Source organism: Anomaloglossus baeobatrachus, chromosome 10, assembly GCF_048569485.1.
Source record: "Anomaloglossus baeobatrachus isolate aAnoBae1 chromosome 10, aAnoBae1.hap1, whole genome shotgun sequence".
In the NCBI taxonomy this organism is placed as follows: domain Eukaryota; kingdom Metazoa; phylum Chordata; class Amphibia; order Anura; family Aromobatidae; genus Anomaloglossus; species Anomaloglossus baeobatrachus.
The window spans coordinates 190,712,471-190,735,371 of record NC_134362.1 but is presented as its reverse complement, the minus strand read 5'-3'; the positions used below and the strand labels follow the sequence as shown (position 1 = coordinate 190,735,371).

At 41.9% G+C, this 22,901-nt stretch overlaps 1 protein-coding gene across 3 annotated transcripts in view; it reads right to left on the bottom strand.

Moving 5' to 3' along the window:
• Window positions 1-22,901, bottom strand: part of ZFHX3 (zinc finger homeobox 3) — a 174,779-nt gene that overhangs the window by 113,015 nt on the left and 38,863 nt on the right. For 2 of the 3 annotated variants that reach the window (XM_075326027.1, XM_075326030.1), the window contains exon 1: window positions 17,354-17,828. The exons of the other annotated variant lie outside the window; for it this stretch is intronic. The gene's annotated coding sequence lies outside the window, so the exon portion shown is untranslated. Of the gene's footprint in view, window positions 1-17,353; window positions 17,829-22,901 lie in introns of those variants that run through there. 3 annotated transcript variants of the gene reach the window in all.

Genomic DNA, 22,901 nt, shown 5'->3' with positions numbered 1-22,901 from the left:
GCCGATAGTTTCCGGTATTTATGTTTCTGATTGATCGTGTCTCCTGACTACAGTCTACCTAATATTTTAGGACCAATATGCCGATATTGGAGTTTCTGATTGATCGTGTTTCTTGAATATTAACCGCCTAAAACTGTAGGACCAACACGCTGATCATTTCAGATACCTTGTTTCCTGACTATGGTCTGCCTAGGATTTTAGGCCCAACATGTCGATATTAGAGTTTCTGACTGATCATGTCTCCCGACTATGGCCTGCCTAAACGTTTAAGACCAACACGGAGATCGTTTCTGATATCGGAGTTTCTGACTGATCATGTCTGACGAATATGACCTGCCTAAAAGTTTGGGACCAAAACGGTGATAGTTTCCGATATTGGAGTTTTTGACTGATCGAGTCTCCCGACTATGGCCTGCCTAAAATTTTAGGACCAACATGCCGTCCGGTATTGAAGTTTCTGACTGATTGTGTCTCCTGACTATGGATTGCCTAAAATTTTAAGGCCTACACGCTGGCCCCCTGTGCTGACTGCAGTGATCACGTGCCATACACACCCAGTGACCGAACGGTATACAGCCGTCTCCCGAGTCATGTGATGGCAGCACTTGCATATCTATCAGTACACATCACGTTGGCTCTTTGTGTACAGTGCACTTCCCCTTATGATTCCCCACCATCCGCCCTTTCTTCGAAATTAAATTCCTCCACTAGGAGCTATACAGATCACTTCTGCTCAATCTCCAGAGGGGACATGTAGTATATACCTGGAAGCTGATAAAGGCAAATCCCCCTGAAACCCACCTGGTACTCTCTGGAGGGAGCACCATTCCACCGGTGTGAGGTCACTAATCCTCCCCCTGGCAGCTTAGAGACCTCCTTGTTAATGTTGTGTAGAGGAAGCGTGGATAAACATTAACCCCACAGGGAATCTGCAATCCCCTTTCACATTCAAACAGATTAATTGATGGAGTTTGATGGCGCAGGGAGGGAAACCCGGGCTGTTTACAATTATTTAACGCACTCGTAAACAAATCAAAGCAAATACCCTGATTAGCACCAAGTACCCCGGGGAAGGGCGGTGCACCGGGAAGAGCTAGCCGCAGGCCAACAAACACATCTCCAGGGTGCCAATACTTAGGCCTTGAGGTAGTGGAGACAAGTGCAAGGAACATGGGAATAGTCCTCGTCTTAAAAAAATAAAAAAAAGTTGCAAATAAGAGGAAGGTCCTGCTTTGTTTCCACCGGTAGTCTGAAATTATTAGGCCGGTGGGACCGTCGTTGTCTGTGCACATTAGTGGGGAATTCAGGAACAAACAAGAGGCACGGATGGGGAGAGAAGAAAGTCTGCAGACGCTCAGGAAGCGGAGACATGACTTTACTCGGTGGGGTAGCCAGAAGACAAAAAGGTCCCCCCCCCCACAACCGAAAACTGTGCACCCCTAGAGGATGCTTCACTGTCACTGGAGATGGCGGGAGTTGTGCATCTCTAAAACCTAAAGAAGATGCAGTCTGTATACTTAGGCCATTTTGTCCATTTTTGAGCCTTTTTTTCTTAAATGCATGTATTTCGGGTTCAAAATCTGAATTTCAAAATTTTGTAATTGGATTTCATTAAAAATGTCCTTGCACGTTCAGCTGCATAGAAGAGCTCAGAACAATACAGATAAGAGAGTTCCATACTCAGATTATCAGAAGGAGCTTACTGATGGATCCTCAGTTAACTCATAGTACAACACAGAGGCTATAGAAAGCGAAAATGTGCATATTTTCATAGGGAAACCCAAATGCATACTGCCCAATTGCATACTCTCCCCTCATATCAAAAGGAGCTTACTGATGGATCCTCAGTTAACTCCTAGTACAACACAGAAGCTATAGAAATCCAAATAGTGCATATTTTCATAGGAGAGTATGCAATAGGGCAGTATGCAATTGGGTTTCCCTATGAAAATATGTACTATTTGGATTTCTATAGCCTCTGTGTTGTACTAGGAGTTAACTGAGGATCCATCAGTAAGCTCCTTCTGATAATCTGACAGGAGAGTATGCAATTTGGCAGTACGCAATTGGGTTTACCTGTCAGATTATCAGAAGGAGCTTACTGATGGATTCTCAGTTAACTCATCGTGCAACACAGAGGCTACAGAAAGCCAATTGTGCATATTTTCATAGTGAAACCCAAATGCATACTGCCCAATTGTATACTCTCCTGTCATATCAGAAGGAACTTACTGATGGATTTTCAGATAACTCATAGTGCAACACAAAGGCTATAGAGATCCAAATAGTGCATATTTTCATAGGGAAACACAATTGCATACTGCCCAATTGCATACTCACCTGTCAGATTATCAGAAGGAGCTTACTGATGGATTCTCAGTTAACTCATAGTGCAACACAAAGGCTATAAAAACCCAAACGGTGCATATTTTCATAGGGAAACTCAATTATATACTGCCCAAGTGCATACTCTCCCGTCAGATAATTATCGGAAGGAACTTACTGATGGATTCTCAGTTAACTCGTAATGGAACAGAGGCTATAGAAAGCCAAACAGTGCATATTTTCATAGGGAAACCCAATTGCATACTCTCCGATCAGAATATCAGAAGGAACTTACTGATGGATTCTCAGTTAACTCATAGTGCAACACAGAGGCTATACAGTCATGGACAAACGTTTTGAGAATGACACCAAAATTATATTGTCACATGATCTGTTGCCCTCTGGTTTTTAATTGTTTGTCTGATGTTTACATCACATACATATAGAAATATAATTGCAATCATATTATGAGACCAAAAGGTTCTATTGACAGTTAGAATGAGTTAATGCAGCAAGTCTATATTTGCAGTGTTGACCCTTCTTCTTCAGGACCTCTGCAATTCTCCCTGGCATGCTGTCAATCATCTTCTGGAGCAAATCCTGACTGATCGCTGTCCATTCTTGCATAAGCAATGCTTGCATTTTGCCAGAATTTGTTGGTTTTTGTTTGTCCACCCGTCTCTTGATGATTGCCCACAAGTTCTCAATGGGATTGAGATCTGGGGAGTTTCCAGGCCATGGACCCAAAATCTCTGTTTTGTTCCATGAGCCATTTAGTGATCACCTTTGCTTTATGGCAAGGTGCTCCATCATGCTGGAAAAGGCATTGTTGGGCGCCAAACTGCTCTTGGACGGTTGGGGGAAGTTGCTCTTGGAGGACATTCTGGTCCCATTCTTTATTCATGGCTGTGTTTTTAGGCCAGACTGTGAGTGGTGCGATTCCCTTGGCTGAGAAGCCACCCCACACATGAATGGTTTCCGGATGCGTAACAGTTGGCATGAGACAAGACTGGTGCTAGCGCTCACCTCTGCTTCTCCTAATAAGCTGTTTTCCAGATCTCCCAAACAATCGAAAAGGGGATTCATCTGAGAAAATGACTTTACCCCAGTCCTCAGCAGTCCACTCCCTGTACCTTTTGCAGAATATCAGTCGGTCCCTGATGTTTTTTCTGGAGAGAAGTGGCTTCTTTGCTGCCCTCCTTGAAACCAGGCCTTGCTCCAGCAGTCTCCGCCTCACAGTGCGTGCAGAAGCCCTCACACCAGCCTGCTGCCATTGCTGCGCTAGCTCGGCACTGCTGCTAGTCCCATACCGCAGCTGAAACAGTTTTAAGATACGGTCCTGGCGTTTGTTGGTCCTTCTTGGGCGCCCTGGAGCCTTTTTGGCAACAATGGAAGCTCTCTCCTTGATGTTCTGGACGATGCGATAGATTGTTGACTGAGGTGCAATCTTTGTAGCTGCGATACTCTTCCCTGTTAGGCCATTTTTGTGCAGAGCAATGATGGCTGCACGTGTTTCTTTAGAGATAACCATGGTTAACTGAAGAGAAACAATGATACCAAGCACCAGCCTCCTTTTAAAGTGTCCAGTGGTGTCATTCTTACTTAATCATGACTGATTGATCGCCAGCCCTGTCCTCATCAACACCCACACCTGTGTTACTGGAACAATCACTAAAACAATGTTAGCTGCTCCTTTTAAGGCAGGAATGCAATGATGTTGAAATGTGTTTTGGGGGTTAAAGTTCATTTTCTTAGCCAATATTGACTTTGCAAGTAATTGCTGTTAAGCTGATCACTCTTTATGACATTCTGGAGTATATGCAAATTGCCATTAGAAAAACTTAAGCAGTAGACTTTGTAAAAATAAATATTTGTAGCATTCTCAAAACTTTTGGCCATGACTGTAGAAAGCCCAAAAGTGCATATTTTCATAGGGAAACCCAATTGCATATTCCATAGTCTCCCATAAGATTTTCAGAAGGAACTTACTGAAGGATTCTCAGTTAACCCATAGTGCAACACAGAGGCTATAGAAAACCCAAAAGTGCATAGTTTTATAGGGAGACCCAATTGCAAAAATGATTGAGTAAGAAATAAAATATTGGAGAAACCCTTTGCTGCCCGAGTTACTTTTTTCACTGGGCAATATCGCAAACCGTGCAGCCGGCTAACTGCTCGCACGATGAGGAATTTACACCACTTAATCTACATTTTCCTGGCCGAATTTATCATTACGGAACGTAGGGAAGTAAAACAGCTGCCTTGTGATAACGCCTGGATTAAATTTGCATTCTTGCTTTAGTGGGCTTAACTCATAAGCATCTCCGCACTCACTGGAGAGAATGGTTATTAAAACCAAAACTTCATGTCTGCAACCCCCCCCCCCCTCACCCCCGGCCACAAAACAGGAGCAAATGGAGACCGTGCACTTGGGGTGTCGGGAGAAGGTATGAGGGTGAGACGGCCGCGGGCTGGAAAGGAGCTGATGTCAGAATGTTCTCTGACATCCCCACTCCCCCATGGCCTCTGTGATTGCCCATAATCCTGTTGCTACAAGAAACAAGAGTTAAAAGAAGAAAAGTTTTATGTTCATAAAGGGGAAATTAGAGAAGAATGCAGCAGGACAGGTCTGCGAGGCCTAGGAGGCTGTTCTCTAATCATCCCTATGACTGTGCAGGGAGAGGAGCGGGGTTCTCATACTACGAGCCATCCCCGGGATTCTAGAATGTGGTCACTTAGAAGAAGACGTCCGCTCATGTGAAAAGTCTTCCAGATAATGCTTGTCTCGCTGAACGTGTATTCGTTTCCTACAATCACTTCTAGGGTTAGGTGTGGCAATATCCTCTGCCAAGTCAGATGGGCACAAATATTGCTGGGGAACCCACCCTTAACGGAAGGTGCCTATAAAAGTATTGTGGAAACTCTCTGTAATGGAGAAGACCCACAACACGCAAATTCGTACAACATGGGTCAGTAATATGGGTGCATATATGAAGCCAAAGGCTGGCCATACAACTACGAGGCCAGGGGGTTCACGCTCCCGACTCCCCCAGCACAGCAGTCACGTGTTTTTAAAAGTAGAGAGGGCCTCAGGTCACCTCCCAAATAACAAATGGAAGAATACACTTTACCCACCAGGTTCACCCAACTTTAGTTTCATATGTATGGGTGCTTTAATGGGCTATAGATTTCCTACAGTCCTCCAATACACATGCACACTCTGTTAGGCTGAGAGTGCATGTGTGCTCAGTAGGGAAAGATAAAGAGCCCCTGTTAGATACTATTGGTGTGCGCTTACCTTCCTTGAATTAAATGATTGGACATGTTAAAATTAAATCAGCCCGATCCACAGGGCCTGGCGAGCCCCACATCCCCCCGAGGCCTGGCGAGCCCCACACCCCCCGGGGCCTGGCGAGCCCCACACCCCCCCCCGGGGCCTGGCGAGCCCCACACCCCCCCGGGGCCTGGCGAGCCCCACACCCCCCTCCCCGGGGCCTGGCGAGCCCCACACCCCCCCTCCCCGGGGCCTGGCGAGCCCCACACCCCCCCTCCCCGGGGCCTGGCGAGCCCCACACCCCCCCTCCCCGGGGCCTGGCGAGCCCCACACCCCCCCTCCCCGGGGCCTGGCGAGCCCCACACCCCCCCTCCCCGGGGCCTGGCGAGCCCCACACCCCCCTCCCCGGGGGGTGGCGAGCCCCACACCCCCCCTCCCCGGGGCCTGGCGAGCCCCACACCCCCCTCCCCGGGGCCTGGCGAGCCACACACCCCGAGGCCTGGCAAGCCACACATCACAGGGCCTGGTGACCCCCACATCACAGGGCCTAGTGAGCCCCACATCACAGGGCCTAGTGAACCCCACATCACAGGGCCTAGTGAACCCCACATCACAGGGCCTGGTGAGCCCCACATCACAGGGTTTTAAAGTTTCCCTTATTATGATGGTTATGGGGCCAGGATCGGGACAGGTTTTGCAGGTAGGATGTGGATTGGGTTTGCCCACCATATACGAGCATGGTAACTGCTCACCATGCCATCAATAGGTCACCACAAAAACCCTATAGGAACTTCTCTGTTGTGTATAAAGTATTCATAGGAATGAATCTCAGTAAACGCCAAACTACACATGCACACCGGTGCTGCAGGAGACAAAGGGTACGCATGACTGTGTGCGAGGCTGGGAGGGGCGCAGTGCCAGTAAAGACAAGAAATATTTAGAGGACACCAAGATCACAGGAGGGTTGGGAGGGGCGATGGGGTAGCTGGGCCTGTGCCATCATCAGATAAGGAAGTGCAGGTCTGGACCATGCAGCTGGCAGGCAGGATGAACAGCAGCCCCATCAAACAAGCAGTCCTCTCAATAGCAACTTGCTGATATCTGAATCTAGATTAATGACAGATCGCAGAGATAGAGCGGGGACTGTGGAGACATTCCAGTGCTGGCACATGGGAGGCTGAGCACCGGGCCTCGGATGAAAATGCCATATTCCTAATAAGCACATGGCCGCCTACAGTCTCTCACAGTGACAGAAGAACACAAGTGTGATACCCCGGACAGTGCGGAGGTCAGGAGAGGAGCAGTAGGTCCAATCAATATATATATTATACACACACACACACGTAACCTTATGTAACGTGTGCCCTGGTTATTCAAAAGTTGTAGAGATAATATAAAATTGTAAAAAAAAACAAAAACAAACAAACAACAACTGTGTATTGCAAATTTAAAATTCCACGTGACATTAAACATGACCCCCCCTATAAGATCAGCCTTTCACCATACATATAAGATGTATACAGAAGGAAGCTTGCCAGATTTAAAAAACAATCAGCACCTATCACCACCTAAGGCCTCATTCACACCTCCATGATTCACGTACGTGTGTTCTGTGTTTATCTCGGACAGAACACGCCCCCATTATAGTCTATGGGGTCGTTGACATATCGGCTTTTGATCAAATCATCCATACAAGTCTCTGTAAGTCACGGACAGCACACGGACGGTGTCGGTGCGCAGGTCATGTGCTGCCATGATAAAAAAAAAACAAAACCAAAAACTGATGAAAAAAATCAATATGGACCTTTTTTTGGTCATGGACGTCTGAATGAGGCCATAGGGTGCATTACACTGGTCTCCCTGGTGCATCCTCAATATCTTTTTTTTTTTCTTTTTTGCATATTTCTTAATATTTCCAGCAGCAAAAAAAAAAAAAAAAAAAAAAGATGGACTGTCAGCAATACTGTTAGATTATATATATATTATTGGTGTTTCATGGATCCAGAAGAACATGTCAGGTCTTCCATAAAATAACATTTTAACTTATTTTTCCATTATTATATGTATAGGTGTGCGTTATGGAAGACATGAGATGTTCTGGATCCATGACACACATATACAGTGTATAAAATATATATATATATATATATATATACATACATACATATACACACACGTTTGTTATAGAAGATTTGAGATGATGAAACACCTACATACATACATACACACACATTTACACATATACATATATATATATATATATATGTGTGTATGTAGGTGTTTCATCATCTCATGTCTTCTATAGCAAACGTGTGTGTTTGTGTATGTATATATATTATACACTGTATATATGTGTCATGGATCCAGAACATCTCATGTCTTCTATAACAAATGTGTGTGTGTGTGTGTGTGTATGTATGTGTGTATATATATGTGTGTGCGTGGTCGTGTGTGTGTGTGTGTAATATATATATATATATATATATATATATATATATATATATATATATATATATACACACACACACACACACATAGTATGTATATTATATATACACACACGCACGCACATACATACATACACAGTATATATATTATATATACACACACACGCACGCACACACGTGTTTGTCATGGAAGACATCAGATGTTTCGTGGACCCAGAACACCTGCTCCTCATGTAAATCACAGGCAGAAGACGATCCCGATCTCTGGATTTCAGCTCCGAGACCAACTACTACATCTATTTTATAGAAGACACTGACAGTGCCACCTAATGCTGGTTCATGGCCAATCAGGGCCCTGTCGGCTACAGCATCCGAGAAGGTCCACCTTGGTTGTGCTGAATCACCTCTGTACGTGCCAAAAAGTGAAACGCTGTCCTAATAACCTATATACACTAGACTTAGATAAAGAGCTGTGTAATGTGTGGCAAAAGGCAATCCATTCAAAGAGGTTCAGTAGACTGAGCAAGGGATGGAAAAACATCCTGACATTCCTGGAAGAGATTGGGCAGCAGGCCTTCCGGCCTACCCCTGGTAGGGTCTACACGTTTCGTACCTCGCTCTTAACGTTTACCGTAGTTCCACACGTAAGGCAGAGAATATATTCTTCGGCCAACAATATTTAATCTATCGCCTTGTAGGTGTAAATCCAATGCACAATATCGACAGTGAGGGAAGGGGGGGGGGACTTGTTCTACTGGTATAATTTGATATGGTCTCCTGTACCCTTGCGAAATGAGCAGGCCCGGATAAGGCTAGGTTTACTTGCGTGCCGGAATCGGAGTCTTGCAAGGTTTGCGGAAAGGATGCACATAATCCTGCTACAAAAAAAAGTGAAACTGATACAAAAGAATTTTTTTTCTTAAGACTCTAATATATGGCTGATTTAAGCCCAGGTACGGGGATTTAATTGCAGACAGGTAGCAGCGTATAGAAGAAGTAATGGCACCTTATATTATATATATATATATATATTATATACATACACATATATATATACATATACATACATACATACATACACATACATACACATACATACATATGTGTATATATATATATATATACATAACAATACCCCGAGTAAATTAATATATGTATCTTGATGAATGTCGTTCAGGTTCTGTTGCTGTGGAGACCACCGCTCGGGTGTTCTAACTGGATACGCAAGCAACGAAGAAGGCGGGATCGGAAGGAGGGGGAAGGAGGTAAAAGAGGAGATAGTCTGAGATTGGTCAATTGGTTGAGGGCTTAGTGACCAGGATGAAGGGTACACCCAGCGCCAACGCCATCACAATCAACCCCTAAAGTCACCCCCAGGCTCTACAGTAACATACAAGCAAAAAAAATGTACACCTCCCCTTGTCCAAATGGGTCTACGCAACCATGAAAGCGCAGTCATAAAAAAAAAATACAAAGAATAAAAAAAAAAGAAAATACCATAAATAAAAAAAATAGACATAAGCCCAAAAAATATAATATAAATAATACCATAAATAAAATAGAAATATAAATGACCCAAAAAATAAAAAAATTAAAGAAATAAATAAAGAGAACTAGACATGACCCCAAAAAATAAATATAAAAAATACCGTAAATAGAAATATACATGACCCCAAAAAATATTAAAAATACCGTAAATAACATAGAAATATACATGACCGACAAAAAAAAATAAGAAAAAAAATATAAAAAATATAACAAATAAAAAGAAATATACATGACCCGGAAAAATGCAAAAAAAAAGCACAGTATATCTCATAGGATATAAAAGATATATAGAAAAAGAATAAATTGTGGTTATTTATATCAGACGGAGAGTATGGGGAGGGGGGAAGAGTTTATACCTGATTCCTTCGAGATATTGAAGATGGAGGAAACAGAGCAAAAATAAAGGAAAAAAGGTGCGTAAAAGATGAAAAAAAAGCACAGCTGGAGACATAACAGGCCAGATGAGAACAAAAGAAAAAAACAAATATTCCACGCATCGCCGTACCCTCTTGTATTAGATATAGGATATGATTGGGAAAAATTACAGCTCCCCTGGGGAGTCTATAAAAAAAATAGACACCTTCTCGAAGCCCAGTGGACAGCGTCCTTCCATCCGGTGTAAAAACCGCAGTGGTGCACTCATCATCGTCCACCGTGAGCAAAAAAAGGATGAAATATGGTGGAGTAAAGGTTTGGGGGGGTTACACAGAAAAGAAGATACATTCAATAAATAAAAAAAAAAAAAAAAATTAAATAATAATAAAAATATATATATATTGATAGTAATTTTCGGTGGTGTTCACCATGCCTCTACTCCTACGCATAAAATATACTCAGATGGATTTCTAAAAAGCAGGCAGCACACATAGATCTCCTGATTCCCTGCAGTCACAATGAAAAGCACCTTAGCTCAATTCTCCATTGAACAAAAGGCCAGCGGCAGAGGGGCACGAAGAGGTTACCCTAGGGTTTTTCAGTGAGCCAAAGTGTCAACACGAAAAAGCAATGCTGGAATCAGAAATCACGAAAAAAATAAAAAAAAACAATGTATAAAAAAAAAATGATGGCTGGACACCCCGGATCATAATCTGCTTACAGAAGCATTGTCGTTTAGACCACACAATTCAAAACAGATTTATTGTAGAAATAAAAAAAGTAGCTGCTAAAAAACAAAATACATACATGACAAATTAAAGTGGACATAACAGGTTTTAAAAAATAAAAAAAAAAAAATAAAAAAAAAATTGCAGAACAATTTGCAGACCCAAAATGGTAGAAAGGAGGGGTGGGGGGTCTCCACTTTCGGTTCTCTCAGCATGAGACTATCAGTCGGGATTTGCAAATGAATTGAACATTCATTACACAATGTTTTCCTCTCTCTCCTCTTTTTTTCTTTAGGAAATGAAATGAGGAACTAAAGAAAAGTGAAAATGGAGGAGAAAGTGGGGGGGGGGCCCAAATAAAAAAAAAAAAAAAAATCTCCTAAAATCTTGTAGAACATAATAAAAGAACTTTGCAAAAATTTTAAAATAATAACAACTCTATGATGATTTTGAAATAAATTGTGCAAAAAAAAATAAAAAATAGAATGAAAATTCTAAATAAATAAAAATAATTCTATAATTTAAAAATAAAATAAAAATTTAAAATAAATATCATTCTATAATACTTAAAAAAAACAAAGTAAATAATAAAAAAATTCTATAATAATTTAAAAATAAAATAAAATTTCTAAATAAATTAAAATAATTCTACAATAAATTAAAAAAAAAATTAAAAATAAATTTATATTAAAAAAATAAAAATTCCCAATAAATATTAAAATATTTCTGATGTGAGCCTAATTCTATAATGATTTTGAATTAAGTTGTGCAAAAAAATTAAAAATAAAATTCAAATTAAATAATTCTATAATAATGAAAAAAAAATAAAAAAAATAAAAATTCTCAATAAATAAAATATTTTTGACGTGAGCTTAATTCTATCATGATCTTGAAATAAAGTGTGCAAAAAAAAATCAAAATAATTCTATAATAACTTAAATATATATAAATAATATTAAAATATTTCTGACGTGAGCATAATTCTATGATGATTCTGAAAAAGTGTGCAAAAAAAATTCAAAATAATAAAAAAATTCCCAATAAATAATATTAAAATATTTCCGACGTGAGCCTAAAGCCTCGGCCTCTGCAAGTTCCTGCTCAGATACTTAATATTTATTGGAGTTTCAAATCTAAAAGCCCTTTGCTTTGTGTTTGACTTAATACTGGGCCAGACAGAGCTTCTAATGAGGCAGCATTACAATCAGCCTGTAATACTGAATTTTTAATGCAGCTTTGGATTCTGTTACATAATAATTCGAAAACAGAAGAGGAAGACGGGGCGAGCAGAGCCAGCGTCGGGGCCACTGACATTTAAATTGCCATCACGGAAAAAAAGAAAAATAATATATGGGACGTCCAAGTCTCAGGCGGAATCGTAGATGTCAGGGGCGTTAATAAAATATCGCAAAGGCCCTACAATTCTACCAGTCAGTAATAAGGCTTCGCGGGCAGAATGCAACCAAACTAGTACCAGGCCTTTAAATGAGAGCAAACCCCACTAGTCCACATTTTCCAAAATCACAGCCATGCCCCATGATGGTGGCATTAAATACCCCAGCGGTTGAGCAACAGGGGACTGAAACGTATCAAGCACATACATCTGACACTGTGCAATACCCCACAACTGAAAAAAAGTCAGACCCACGGCAATGATTTAGCGATGACAAAACGTGATAACATTGTGTAACTACAAAACCACAGCATCACAGCCAACTTCCTTCCAAGAGACTAAAGACGTCAGGATAGGATAAAGCAATAAAATAATAAAAAAAATACATAATGACATATTTATTATGAGACGTCTCTGAAAAGCTATGGAACTAAAGGAGAAATAATAAGTAAGAAGGGGGTAAAAAAAAAATAAGGGATGGGCTCACGTTGAATTATTAGGCAGAAAAAGAGCTTAAAATACTTTCCATTTCTTGTACTAACAAATTACGATTTAAAGGTCTTTTTTTTTCTCTCTCTTCTTCAAAGTTGTAGCAACAGGAATAACTGGTCTGGTGCGATGGGCAGTATATTCAAAACTGCTTTGTAATATGATCTGCAGACCTAACCTTATTTGCCTGAATTCAATAGGGTTTTTGCTGGTTTTGTTTTTAGCTAAGCTTTAGAGCAAATACTTCACAGGCAGGTCGCAATCTGTAACACAAGAGACAGGGACACAGTGAAACATGGAGAGAGAGAAAAATGAAGGGAGAGAGGAAAGAAAGAACTGGAGGGAGGAAAGGGGCCAGGAAGATTAAAAAAAAAAAACTAAACCAAAGCAGTTGGTATTCTTTTCTCTTTTTTTGTTAACGTCGCCTCTTAGCATACGAGCTGACCCCGTTTTGTTGGGCAGCTTTTCTCTCATTCTAGGATTCCCTGCACCTTTCTTCACGGTTTTCGAACTTGATGTGACCCTAAGGAAGCAAATCACCGAGCCTAGGCAACCCCTCCAAAAAGGCCGAAGAGGGTCAAGAAATAACATGTACATAAAAAAATTAGAATAAAAAAAAAAAAATTATATATATATATCTTAAAAATGGCAAAAACTCTAAAGAGTACAAAGAGGATGAAGTCATAAAATAAAAAAAAATTATATATAGGCAATACCTTCAAAATGGTTGAGGAGGGTAAAGAAATGACATGTAAATAAAAAAAATATATGTCTAAAAAAAAAAAAAAAAAAAAGAAGAAGAAGCAAAGCCTGCAAAAAGGATGAAGAGGGTGAATAAGTAAAATGTGCATAAAAAAAATTAATATATATATATATATATATATATACTGTATACATGTAAAAAAGGCAACCCCTCCAAAAAGGACTAAGAGGGTAATAATTTTATATATATATATATATATATATATATATACACACACATACATATATATATATATACACACACACATACATATATGTGTATATATATCCCCACACATACATACACACACACATATATAGCTAAGAAAGAAGGGGCAAAACCTCCAAAGAGGACGGAGAGTGTGCAGAAATAAATTGCGCATGAAAAATAAAAAAATATACCTCTAAAAAAAAGGCAATACCTCCAAAAAGAGATAAAATGTACTTAAAAAAATAAATAAAAAGTATATATAATATATATATATATACACATTTTTAGTAATGTAAATATATATATATATATATATATATATATATCTCAACCCCTCTAAAAAGGATAACAAGGGTAAAGAAATAAAACTGTGCATAGAAAAACAAATAAAAAATTAATATATGTCTAATAAGGGGCAACCCCTCCAAAAAGGGCGAAGAGGGTGCATAAACAGGATATACAAAAAAATAAAATAATTATGTATATCTAAAAAAGGGCAACCCTTAAAAAAGGACAATGAGGGTAATGAAATAAAATGTACATAAAAAAAATTAAAACTAGATATATATCTAAAAAAAGGGCCAAACCTCCAAACAAGATGAAAGGGGTATAGATATCAAATGTACATAAAAAATAAATTAAAAAAAAAAAAAAATAGATATGTATATCTAAAAAAGGGCAACCCTTCCAAAAAAGGCCGAAGAGGGAAAAGAAATAAAATGTACATAAAAAAAAAAAAATAGATATACTGTATCTGGCTGAGAGGCTGGAAGGCCTAGCTACAGACTAACCACATTAACTGAAGCTTGGAGCTATCCTTACAGCTTTAATGCTCAAATAGACAAAAGGAATAAAATACACCAAAAACACAAAACAAAAGTAAAAATTGACATATTGACAAAAATAAATAAACCAATATATGTGGATGTGACGATAAAAGACAGAGAGGAACGTATTGCAATGTATGGAATCAAGCAACATACAAGATAAAAAAAAAGAAGCTGGTCCTGAGGGTGGGAGGGAGAAGGGTCTCACTGACCCATCTGAGGGAGCAGGGATGTTCAGCATCAGTACCTTTCACCTCGGAGACGAAAAAAAAAAAAAAAGGAAAAAATCCAGCTGGTCAATGTCCACATCCTACATCCTTTTAACAGAAGCCTAGTAGCAACCCATTTCTGAGGATCTATTGATGGAAGGGACAGGTCAACCTCTGACACCAGCAGCATGTAGAGGTGACCCCGTCACAAGGGGAAGCGGGGAAAAAAATTAAAAAATTGCCGAAAGTGTCCAAATTGAACATCTTCTTCGCCAAAAGACAAGGAAAAAAAAAATGTTATATGCATATGTATATTACAATTGAGAGGCAGCGTGATGAAGAATGGTGCACGCACTTTCCGGGTGGGAGCGTACGCTATCATATAATATCCCCCATATTCCAGACACACAGCAATCCATGGTCACAATCTGACGTCCGTAAAGAGACATAGGCACCGTATGACCCCAGCACCTAGAGAAGGAAGGCGACTGCCCAGTCCACACAGCTGAAAAGTGCAGGAAATGAAGGAAAAGGATTTCCTACAAACACTTATTGATTATGGAAATCATCGCTACATTGTGTTTCCCCCCCCCCCCCCCCAATAGCCAGCGATATATTTTTTACAATGCACCGAGATATAGGAAATAAATAAAAAAAAGTTACATCTGAGAAAATAAAATGGGAAATTAATGCAATATAAACATAGGCCGTGTCTCCAAGAATGACAAAGAGAATGCAACCACATAGGCTCCTATACTGATCCTGAGAGAGGAATCCTCTCCTCTCCCAGCAAACAAGGTGACATCCCAGTCACTGAGGTCTCCGCAACATCCTCAGCCATAGAGGCATTACAAATGTAAAGGGGAAACACGTATAGATGAGCCTGCACCAAGTGATACCCAAGGCACCATCCAGAGAGAAGCAAGAGAATGTACAAATAAAACAAAAAGTTATTTGTAAATATTGCAACATTGTATCGATTACAATATGTAATAAACTACCGAGTGCAAGAATTAGTGCCTATAGGATGGGCGCAGGGTGAGGTGCACACTATAGCAATTCAGAGAGCAATTATACAGTAATGCATCTGCAGGAACAAATGTAACATTGTGCGACTGTGATGTGCACCCACGATCCAGGTATATGGGATACAAGATCACAAATAGCTATAAATGCAGATGACATGTGTAGGTATATACACAACTATAATCGTCGCTATATGATGTGCACCCACTATCCAGGATATGGGTGACGGTATATATGCAGATGGTATACAGTAGAATAAATGAGCCATAAGTGCTGTAATGTGCACCCACTGTCCACGATATGGGTGTAGGTATATATGTAGATGGTATACAGTAGAATAAATTAGCCATAAGTGCTGTAATGTGCAGCTATATATGAAGATGGTATACAGTCTATAAACTAGCTAGTGTCTATATGTGATGTGCACAGGTATATGGGTGGAGGTATATATACAATATCATAAACTAGCTATGATCCCCATATGTGATGTGCACAGATATATGGGTGCAGGTATACATGTAGAAAGTGATGTGTAGAGGTCTATGGGTGTAGGTATATATGCAGATGGTATATGGTGTGCACCCACTATCCAGGATATGGGTGACGGTACAGCAGAATAACTAGCTATAAGTGCTGTGATGGTCCCTATGTGATGTGTAGAGGTCTATGGGTGTAGGTATATATGCAGATGGCATATAGGACAATAACTAGCTATAAGTGCTGTGATGGTCCCTATGTGATGTGTAGAGGTCTATGGGTGTAGGTATATATGCAGATGGCATATAGGACAATAACTAGCTATAAGTGCTGTGATGGTCCCTATGTGATGTGTAGAGGTCTATGGGTGTAGGTATATATGCAGATGGCATATAGGACAATAACTAGCTATAAGTGCTGTGATGGTCCCTATGTGATGTGTAGAGGTCTATGGGTGTAGGTATATATGCAGATGGCATATAGGACAATAACTAGCTATAAGTGCTGTGATGGTCCCTATGTGATGTGTAGAGGTCTATGGGTGTAGGTATATATGCAGATGGCATATAGGACAATAACTAGCTATAAGTGCTGTGATGGTCCCTATGTGATGTGTAGAGGTCTATGGGTGTAGGTATATATGCAGATGGCATATAGGACAATAACTAGCTATAAGTGCTGTGATGATCCCTATGTGATGTGTAGAGGTCTATGGGTGTGTAGGTATATATGCAGATGGTATATGATGTGCACCCACTATCCAGGATATGGGTGACGGTATATATGCAGATGGCATACAGCAGAATAACTAGCCATAAGTGCTGTGATGGCCCCTATATGATGTGTACCCTCTATCCAGGATATGGGTATAGGATGAGTGCAGATGTGATGTGCACAGATATAGGTGCTGTGATGGTCCCAGGTCTATATGCAGATGGTATACAGTGTATAGGCTAGCTATGAGTGCAGCTGTATACAGGGGAAAGTCGCTGTAAGTGCAGAGAGATGTGAGCAGGGAGAATGCAGGCTCCAGATGTGCTGTGCAGAGCAGTAATAATAGAAGAGTGCCTGGATGTGTATATGTATGAGTACAGAGCAGGGCAGGCAGCACAATGACAAGGAGCCAGTGCTGGAGTGTGGAGCGCACAGTGACAGGCTGGAGCCAGCACATGGAGAAGTGTGCACAGGGCAGGAGCGGCGGTCCCCGGAGCCCGGGGCTCAGGTCAGTGCTGGGGGTGCCCGGGGGTCCCCGGCGGAGGAGGGGGCAGGGGGAGAACACTTACGGGCTGTGCTCCCGGGTGCGCACCGGCGGCGGCGCCGCACGCTTCGGCTCGGCTCTTCTTCTTCTTTGGATTAGTCCGATCCGGCTCTTCCCGGGGTCCCATGAAGCCGCTCGGGCTGAGCCCCGGAGCGGTGCAGGGCGCGGGGCTGAGGGCTGGAGACGCTCCGGACACCAGGAGCCGCGCTCACATCTGATGGTCGCCGAGCGAAAAAAAAACTCTTTGGATCTTTATTCTGCTAATTAGTTTCCTGCAAAAAATGGCTGATTAATTCAGTGCGCATGTGCTTCATTACACAGGCACGACGGGAAGGGCTAATTACCAGCGCCTGGATCAATGAGATTCAGAGGGGAGAGGAGAGGAGAGGGGGGAGAGAGGGACAGGGGAGGAGAGGAGAGGGGCTGGGGGAGTGAGGGACAACAGGGGGCTCAGGGGTGAAGGACGAGGGGAGACACTGGGGGCAAGAAGTGCTCAGGAATGAGTTTGGGGGTAGAGGAATGACACTTGGGGAGGGGGGCAGAGGGAAGTGTTGGGACAGTGACAGGGGGCACAGGTGGGTGCTGGGCACAGACAGAATGACACTGAGGACAGGGTGAGGGGGGGATGTTGGGACAGTGCCAGGGGGCACAGGTGAGTGGGGGACGAGGTGCAGGCAAGGGACTGGGGAGAGGTAGTGTGCAGGAATGAGTTTGGGTAGGGGGCAAAATAATGGCTCTAGGAGGGGCAGCTGTGTGGACAGGAAGTCTGGTGTTAGGACAGGGGGCACAGGTGACAGGAGAGGTGGCAGGGAGGGGGCACTGGCTGGAGTGTGCAGGAATGGGGAGGGACTGGGGTAAGTGAGCTGCTGGGATAGTGAGTGTGGTGCTAGTAAGCAGGGTGCAGAGATGGAGGGGGAGAGGTAGTAATGGGCAGGGACGGGGGAAGCAGGGGGCACAGGTGACAGGACAGTGGGCAGGGGGCACAGGTGGCAGGGCAGGGGAAGCAGGGGGCACAGGTGAGAGTACAGTGGGCAGGGGGCACAGGTGACAGGACAGTGGGCAGGGGAAGCAGGGGGCACAGGTGGCAGGGCAGGGGAAGCAGGGGGCACAGGTGAGAGTACAGTGGGCAGGGGGCACAGGTGACAGGACAGTGGGCAGGCAGGGAGGGGGCAGCAGCAAGAAGAAGAAGAAAAGTTTCCCTCAGCTCTCCAGCATTATATGCATTGTGTCTGATTATTGTGGCGCTGCAGGGTGGTGGGGAGGAGGCAGCTGCACCCCTGCTTCAGAGGGGGTACAAGCCCCGGACCCAGGCGCTCTGGGGGTCCTCACATTCATCCTAAGTGGATGTTGCCTGTCACCGGTACATGTATGAGCAATGATGATCAGGGCCACGCAGGGAAAAAGTTGGGATCAAGTTGTGGCATCACTAAAGAGATCACAGGGGATCAGAGGGCATCTGCGGAGGGGGGCAGGGAGGGACAAGGGGGGTGTAGTCAGAAAACTGACCCTGAGGTATTTTGTGTGGTCGGACACAAATAATCAGGAGCTGCCCCCCCTCCTCCCAGGACAGCAGCAGCCACCTGCACTCAGCGCAGCACTGGGGATGGATGGCAGGCAGTGTGCTCGGGCTGTACAGCACAAGTAGGAAGGAAGGGGAGGCCCCTGTGCTGTCACCCACATGGAGGGCAGGAGGCTCCGGGCACCCGACTTCAGGGGGGCTGCACTGCTCAGGTAAGAGATCCCCCTACTGTCCCCTGCCCTGGGGATCCCCCGAGCTGAGTCTCACTATACAGAAACACACTTACTACTACTATTCTATGTGCTGGGCACCTCAGCTACTACTAATGTCACCACCAGCCCCCCATGTGTCCCATCTCTACAGTGTGTGTGTGTGTGTGTGTGCAGGGATATATATATATATATATGTGTGTGTATGAAAGTAGGTACATATGTTTATGTATGTGTGTATATATCTGTAAGTAGATATATATGTGTGTGTGTGTGTATGTAAGTACATATTTATATGTGTATATATATCTGTAAGTAGATGTATATGTATGTAAGTAGATATCTATATCTATCTATATCTATAAATATATATATGTGTGTGTGTGTGTGTGCATGTATGTATGTAAGTAGAAAGTAAATACTACTTATATATGAAAGTAAATATATATGAAACTACTTATATATGAAAGTAAGTAGATATATATGTGTGTGCATGTATGTAAGTAGATATACTGTATATGTGTGTAGGTAAGTAGATATATGTACGTAAGTAGATATATATGTGTATATGTATGTAAGTTTATATATATGTATGTGTGTGCATATACCTGTAAGTGTGTGTATGTGTATATATATATATATATATATGTATGTGTGTATATATATATATATATATATATCTATATATGTAGATATATATAAAGGTAGATATATATGTATGTGTATGTATATGGATGTATATGTATGTAAGTTGATAAATATGTGTGTGTACATATGTATTTAAGTAGATATATATGTGTGTGTATATATGTATGTATATAATTGTGTGTGTATATGTCTGTAAGTAGATATATATATATGTGTATATACATGTAAGATATATGTAAGATATATGTATATATGTAAGTAGATATATATACATGTTTATATATATGTGTGTATGTATGTATACATGTGTGTATATGTATGTATCTATGTTTGTGTGTGTGTGTGTATATATATATATATATATATATATATATAAATATATACATATGTGTGTGTGTGTGTGTCTGTGTATATGGTATGTGTGAGTATGTATGTAAACAAATATGTGTGTACGTATGTACATATATGTATGTGTGTATATGTATATTATTGCACATATCAATACACTGCACGATATTATCGTAAATGATTATGATTGTACACAACAGAAGGAGTGAAAGAGATATCTGAATTGGCTAAATATATATTTACATATTAGAAGTGTGGTAAGAATTATTAGAAAAGACACAATATCACACACATCATTCTCATCTGGTATTCATCTACTAATGTCCAGAAGTATTTATTATTTTTTTTTGCACGTGTTTCACTGGAAATTGTTCCTTATTTTCTATTATTGCATTCCATTATGACAATACTTAGCAAGGCTGCTAGTACAATTCCCTGTATACTATTGTTTTACTGTACTATATATATATAGATGTGTGTGTGTGTGTGTGTGTGTGTGTGTTTGTGTATACAATATTAGTGTGTGTATATATATATATATATATATATATATATATATATATATATATGATAAGCATGTGACATCACACCTCATATTATACATATAAGTTATAGGTTCGTGCATATAAATATTAATATATTCATATTTTTAATTCATTTGTTTTAGATCTGTTCTATGTTTATAATCAGTTATAGTCTCTGAGTATATATGTATACATGTGAGTGTATATATATATTTCCTTTTAGATATATACACACACAGTTTTATTTGTTCACTAGGATTATTTCTTCTTCTGCGTATATATCTATCTGTGCTGTTCCTTTCTCCATCTGTCTATCATTCTATCAGATTGCTCCACTTTTGGCGACATTCGTCCTCTTTTGTGCTTCTTTGCACTGATTCACACAATAGGAGCCGCAGGTATTTTCGTTGCGTTCTGCTCCTGTCCGGTGCAATCCGTTGATATTCGTTACAGGAAGGCTTTGCAGGTCGCGGTGGTCGCACATTCGTTGTGTCGTGTCCTGGGGGGCTGCGGTGTGCACAGCTCAGGACAGGGGAAAGTTTGCGACCTCCTGGCACCAGCTGCAGCGCACACTTCTGTCATCATGCACAGCGCTGATTTACTGATGGAACACTGCGAATAGATACAATGTATCCATCTTTATCTGCAGCTTCAGTGGAAACCGTGAATTGTCACAGATGAATATACTGTTATAAATCTGCGCACAATCCGCAGTCCAGTGTCAGTAATCAGCAGCGCCCCCTCCCCTGCATTGTTTGCACACACATATGTGAGGGTCATGGTAATGTCCATGAATAACCACAGCCTTTTCTATGGGGCAGCAATAATCCCATTAATCTGCATGGGCGATGAATATCCTAGAAATAGCCGGGGAGGATAAGGGGGAGTGTGGCTGCAGAAAAGGGCAAGAAGGGGGTACATAATTACAGAGGAGGGCAGCATAGGGTAGGGGTCGGCACAGGGCAGGATGGGGGGTACATGATGGCAGGGCAGGCAGGAGAGGGGTGCAGGAAAGGGCAGGATGGGGAGTATATGATGACAGAGCAGGGCAGGATGGGGGTACATGATGGCAGGGTAGGCAGGAGAGGGGTGCAGGAAAGGGCAGGATGGAGAGTATATGATGACAGAGCAGGGCAGGAGAGGGGTCAGCACAGGGCGGGATGGGGGTACATGATGGCAGGGCAGGCAGGAGAGGGGTGCAGGAAAGGGCAGGATGGGGAGTATATGATGGCAGGGCAATAGAGGGGTCAGCAAAGGGCAAGATGGGGGTACATGAGGGCGGTGTAGGGCAAGCAGGAGAGGGGTCAGCATAGGGTAGGATGAGGGGTACATGATGGCAGAGCAAGGAGGCAAGAGAGAGGTCAGCATAGGACAGGATGAGGGGTACATGATGGCAAAGCAAGGAGGCACAAGAGAGGTCAGCATAGGGCAGGATGAGGGGTAAATGATGGCAAAGCAAGGAGGCACAAGAGAGGTCAGCATAGGGCAGGATAAGGGGTACATGTGGGCAGGCAGGAGAGGGGTCAGGATAGGGGACTATGATGGCAGAGCAGGGCAGGCAGGAGAAGGGTCAGCACAGGGCAGGATGGGGGGTATATGGTGGCAGAGCAGGGCAGGATGAGGGGTACATGATAGCAGGGCAGGGAGGAGAGGGATCAGCACAGGGCAGAAAGGGAAGTACATGATGGCAGAGCAGGGCAGGCAGGAGAGGGGTCAGTACAGGGCAGGAGAATGCTCTCAGGGGGAAGCCCCATTACACAACAGCTGGGCTCACATTGTAAACTAACAGCACCCAGAAAAATACTGAGGATTAGACATAGCCTGGTGCTAGTGCCACAGCTGCTGCCCCCCAAATAGCAGCCCACCTGCACTGCTCCACTTTCTCCCGTGTTTCTAACAGTACAGGGGTATAGAAGAATAGATTTTACTCTTGTGACTATAATGGATGTAGCTGCCTGCATGTCTGTGTACATGACAGAAGTGTCCTGAAGTAGTACTATGGCTTAGCAGGAAAAGAAAATAATAATAATATATGTGTGTGTATATATGTATATATATATATACATTTATGTATGTATATATATATATATATATACACATATACTGTACTGTAAAGATCTGCATCTTCCGTAATACACGGTGTGTGGATGTTTGTGTACATATTTCTCCATATATATATATATATATATATATGTAAAACCATACATAATGTAGTATAATATGTAAGCAGTAACAATAAGTTTTTATATATATATATATATATATATATATATATATATGCATTATATTTATATATGCATTACATAAGCACCGTGTCATTACTGG